The following is a 6,000-nucleotide window of genomic DNA, read 5'->3' as shown; positions in this document are numbered from 1 at the left end:
CAACAAAAAAAAAGAAAATCACGGTCAGAAAGCATGTCCATCGGAAGTCCATGGATCCAGAAGACGTGCTGCACCATGAGCTGGGCCGTCTCCTTGACAGAAGGTAGCTTGGGGAAGGGAATGAAATGGGCGGCTTTGGAAAACCTGTCCACAACCGTGAGGATAGTGGTGTTTCCATCAGTCGGAGGGAGACCAGTGATGAAGTCCAGGGATATATGTGACCAGGGACGATGAGGGACAGGAAGAGGTTGAAGGAGGCCAGCCGAAGCTTGCCGATGATTCTTGTTCTGAGCACAGACAGTGCAGGCGGTGACGAACGCTGAGACGTCCGGAACCATGGTGGGCCATCAAAAGTGTTGTCGCACAAAGGCCAGGGTCCGACAGGAGCCATGGTGGCAGGCAAGCCTGGAGGAATGAGCCCATTCCAGGACAGGGGAGCAGGCAGCATCTGGAACATCCGGTTAGCCGTCTGGGAACCCTGCGCCACAGACATGGTTCTCTATTCCCCCAGATGAGGGTAGCCACCAGGCACGAGGTAGGAAGTATGGTCTCGGGGTTAGAGGGTGTAGAAGCGGGGCAATAGAGGCGTGAAAGCGCATCCGGCTTAACATTCTTAGACCCCGGGCGGTAGGAGATGGTGAAGTTAAACATGGTGAATAACCTGGCCCATCGAGCTTGCCTGGAGTTGAGACCCTTGGAGTTGAGACCCTTGGCGGTGCGGAGATATTCCAGGTTCTTGTGATCCATCAACACTATGAATGTGAAGTTCCACCCACTCTAACCAGTGTCTCCACTCCTCGATTTCCCACATCATAATTCCTCTCCATGGCGTTAAGGCAATGGGAGAAGGCGACGCAGAGATGCAGCTTAAAGTCCAGGGCAGAATGCTGGGACAGAACGACCCCCACTCCGATATACGAAAAGCCTACCTCCACCACAAACTGACGGGACGGGTCCGGATGGATCAATATGGGAGCTGTGATGAAGCAGTGCTTAAGGTCCAGGAACGCCCGGTCAACAGCTGGGGACCACGTGAATGGGAACTTGGGACAGGTGAGTGCTGACAGGGGGGAAGCCATGGCGGTGCTGTAACTCCGGATAAAACGGTGATAGAAATTGGCAAACCCTAAAAAAAAAAACATTGCAGCTGCACTCTGGACGTGGGTTGGGACCAATCCACCACAGCTCTCACCTTTCCCGGATGCATCTGCACATTCCAGCAGAGATGTTGTATCTAAGGAAGGAGATGTGGTGGAGTGATGGAACTCACATTTTTCAGCTTTGGCAAACAGCTGGTTCTCCAGGAGATGCTGGATTATTTGTCAGACATGGAGAACGTGTTCTTGAGCCGAGCGGGAAAAGACGAGGATGTCGTCGAGGTAGATGAACACGAACCGGTTCAACATATCCCAGAGAAGGTCATTAAACAGGGCCTGGAACACAGCAGGAGCATTGGACAAACCGATTGGCGGCGCCAGGTATTCATAGTGTCCGCTAGCAGTGTTGAAGGCTGTCTTCCACCTTCCCGTATCCGTACCAGGCGGTAGGCATTCCGCAGGTCTAACTTAGAAGAGATAGTGGCCCCCTGGAGTGGCTCGAAAGCAGAGGCAATGAGGGGTAGCGGGTAGAAGTTCTTAACCGTGATGTCATTGAGGCCCCGGTAGTCGATGCACAGGCACAGGGTTTTGTCCTTCTCCACAAATAAGAACCCTGCGCCGGCGGGGAGGAAGAAGGACAGATACCCCCTGCAGCCAGGGAGTCCTCTGTACGTCTCCATAGTCTTGGTCTCCAAACCCGACAGTGAATACAGCCGTCTCCGGGGTGGTGTAGTGCCCGGGAGAAGGTTGATCCCGCAGTCATAGGGTAGATGCGGAGAAAGCGAAGTGGGCCGGGCCTTGCTGAAAACCTTATGGAGATCCTGGTACTCCGCAGGAATGGCGGAGAGGTCCGAGGCTTCTTCCGGGGCAGGCTGCGCCAACTTCAGGCAATGAGCGTGGCAGAACAGGTTCCAGCCCACGATAATACCAGCAGTCCAGTTGATAAGGGGATTGTGGCACTGGAGCCAAGAAAACCCCAATACCACAGGAACCTGAGGAGACTTGATGAGCATAAACTGTATAGAGACTCAGTGTGGTTTCCGGACACACGCAGGTGGATAGGAGTAGTATTATGGGTGACCCTGCCTATAGAACGCCCATCCAGTGCTCTAACGTCCTTGGGACTGGAGAGGGGCTGAGTGGGGATGCCCAGCTCAGACACCAGGGTGTTGTCCATGAAACTCTCATCGGCCCCAGAGTCAATGAGAACCCGAAGAGACTTAGACTGGTCGCCCCACAGCTGGATGGCATGGAGAGGGATGCGAGCAAGGGGAGAAGAAAAATTATCCGTAAGGCCTACCAGAGTACTCGTACCTACAGAGGAGGCTGGTCTCTTGAAAGTACAGGTAGACACATAATGACCGGCAGTTCCGCAATACAGACAATTCTAGGTGTTAAGTCTGCATAAGCATTTGGCTGGAGGCATCCTAGCTCTGCCGAGTTGGTGGGATCCTTGGGTGAATGATTGGGAACAGAATCAGACCTCCTCTCACTCCTACGTTCCCGTAGCAACCCATCGATCCGGATGGTCAAGGCGATGAGTGAATCGAGATCTATAGGCACCTTCCGGGCTGCGAGCTCATCCTTAACCTTCTCCGATAATCCATGAAGGAATGTGTCGAACAGGGATTCCGGGTTCCAGGCACTCTCGGCAGCCAACGTGCATAAATAAACCGCAGTCTGCCACACTACGAGAGTCTTGGCAAAGCTGGAGTAACTTCTGAGCAGCATCTCTCCTGGACAATGGAGAATCTAAAACCTTTTTCACCTAAGCCATGAACTCCTCCAGGCTGAAACACACGGCAGATTGTTGTTCCCACACCGCCGTAGCCCAGGCGAGAGCCCCACCCCCTGGACATTAGCATTATGAGATAACTTTGAGCGGTCTGAGGGGAAGGACGAGGGCTGCAGCTCGAAGATGAGGGAACACTGGGAAAGAAACGGCCAACAGGTTCCTCCAGCAATCATTCCGGAGGTGGTAAGCGGGGTTCTCGGGAAGCCGGGATGGCCTGGAGAGACGCACTGCTTATAGCAGTGTTATTGGGGGGCTGGGAGGCTGTAGCTGTGGCCCGGCTGCCTCACAGATAATCTGTGTAATTGCTCCAGCCATGTATTCAAGGCACAGTCATGGCGTTCTGCCAAGGTCTGGAATCCGTCCATAAGACCTCAGTGACTCCTCGTGTCTTCCAATGGTTGCTCCTTGGTGGTGATGACGTTGCGGAGCTGGTCCGAGTCTGCTGGGTCAGTCATGGCCAGTTCGTACTATCAGACCCAGATGCAGACAGGTCGAAGTAACAAGAGTTTATTACAGCAAGCGACAGGTCAAGGGCAGGCAGAGGTCAGTAATCCAGAGCAGAGTCCGAAAGGTACAGAACAGAAGGTAGGATCAGGGTCAGGGCAGGCAGAATGGTCAAAACCAGGAAAACTAGAAAACAGGGACTATAGAGAAAACAGGAGTATAGGAAAAACGCTGGTAGGCTTAACAAGACTAACTGGCAACAGACAAACAGAAAACACATAAATGGATGAGGAAATGGGCGACACCTGGAGGGGGGTGGAGACAAGCACAAGACAGATGAAACAGATCAGTGTGTGACAGTATGGAGAGTCTTAATAGCCTTAGAGAATAAATCCACAAAGCCAAATTTCCCAAGGGAGTGGAAGAAGAACTGATGCTCCACTGTGTCAAATACTTTGTAAAACGTTATTAGGTCTGAGTAGTTAAGTAGTTAAGTATGTCTAATACTAGTCTGATATTGTTAGAAATATATCTGTTCCTAATAAAGCCAGACTGTTTCATCAATGATTGCATCTAGGACTTATTTAATTATATTAGTAGTAAGGCTAATATGTTATAGTCATTATTAAGAAGACAAATTGGATGGCAGTTATCGATGTGCAGCACTTTTTTATTAACCCCTGACTCATTGTAGGAGGGAGAACATTGTTTTTAATATTCTCTAAAAAAACTTCAGGTAGGAAGGGAACTTGTTCAGAAAATAACTTGTACAATTCTGCTGTAATTCCATCAATACCTCAGGATTTATTGATCTTTAGAGGTTTGATAGACTCGATAACTATGATGAGTTCAACACACTGTTTAGATTCTGTATCACTGATAGTGAACATTATTCAGTGAGTCAAAAAACATATCTGTGGATTCCTGAGAGAGCTATACAATTTCCTGTAAAAAAATTGCTACAGTATTTAGTGATTCATTTTTGCTAATCTGTAATAACACAATGTTTAAATTATGGATAGTGTTATTTGTAGAGTGACATTTCTCAAGTCTAAAGAAATAGGATGAATTCTGTTCTCCCTCAAGCCATTTTTCCTAGATCTAATAAAAGCTCCTTCTGCTTTTAATCTATGTACTGTATATTATCCAGTTTATTTAATCCATGTACAGTATATTATCCAGTTTATTTAATCCATGTACTGTATATTATCCAGTTTTTTAATCCATGTACTGTATATTATCCAGTTTTTTAATCCATGTACTGTATATTATCCAGTTTATTTCATCCATGTACTGTATATTATCCAGTTTATTTCATCCATGTACTGTATATTATCCAGTTTATTTAATCCATGTACTGTATATTATCCAGTTTATTTAATCCATGTACTGTATATTATCAAGTTTATTTAATCCATGTACTGTATATTATCCAGTTTATTTAATCCATGTACTGTATATTATCCAGTTTATTTTGTAACTCAATCAGTTCCATCTCTCCTCCCCTGAGAGGCTGGCTGGGGACCTCTGAGAAAGGAAGTTATCTTAATGATCACCTTTTCCTCCTCAGCTCTTCTGGTTTTAGCAAGATTACTACCATATTTTCTAAGGTATTTGGCCACAAATTTAAAGAGCTCCCAGTTCTTGCAATAAGATTTTTCTGAACAAGCTCTTTCCCAAAAATGTGAGAGCAGATCTTTTTACCTCAAACTCAGCTATAATGAGCTATTTAGCTTCCAGTAGGATGCTCTACCATGGTTAGTATCAGGGGTAAATATTTTGATATCAATGTAAATGGCCCTATGGTCTGTGAGGGGAGTAGTAAAAATATTTGTAGTAACACACTCACGATCAATACCTTTTCGATAAGCCAAAAATCTATTCTGAACTATCTGGAACCTGTTTTATTACTCCAAGTGAATGATTTGTTGGAAACCTCTCTCCATATATCTGTGAGATGAAACATTTTCCATAAAAAGTTTAAACCAAAATTCTGATTGGTTGGCCGATCTGGTGGTCATCTATCTGTTAAATGATCTATAGTGATATTAAAGTCCCCTCCTATCAATAATAACGAATCAGGAAATTTGGATAACCAATGAAGTACTGTATATGTTTCTCTACAGATTCAAGCAACTCATCATCCTCAAAAAAGCAAACAAAATATCGTTGCCCCATTGTGACTTCCAAAAGTTGGCATCAGCAGAAATGTAGTGCGACTCCTGAAAAAAAACAAATCTGATCAAAGTTGTTTAGCAAATAAAAATAAGGCCTTGCACTTCACATTATTATCAAAAAAACAATTGGAGACCTCCACAAGTCTGGTTCATCCAGCACAACAGCTTTCAGCTGTGCTAACATAATTGCAAAAGGGTTTTCTAATGATCAATTAGCCTTTTAAAATGAAAAACTTGGATTAGCTAACACAACGTGCCATTGGAACAAAGGAGTGATGGTTGCTGATAATGGGCCTCTACACCTATGTAGATATTCCATTTTATTTTTTATTTTTATTTTTTAAATAAAAGCTGTTTCCAGCTACAAGTAATTTACAACATTAACAATGACTACACTATTTCTGATCAATTTGATGTTATTTTAAAAGACAATTTTTGCTTTTCTTTCAAACAATGTCATTTCTAAGTGACCCCAAACTTTGGAACA

The sequence above is a fragment of the Oncorhynchus clarkii genome, chromosome 13 (genome assembly GCF_045791955.1).
Source record: "Oncorhynchus clarkii lewisi isolate Uvic-CL-2024 chromosome 13, UVic_Ocla_1.0, whole genome shotgun sequence".
NCBI lineage: Eukaryota > Metazoa > Chordata > Actinopteri > Salmoniformes > Salmonidae > Oncorhynchus > Oncorhynchus clarkii.
Note: the sequence above shows the minus strand (reverse complement) of the source record.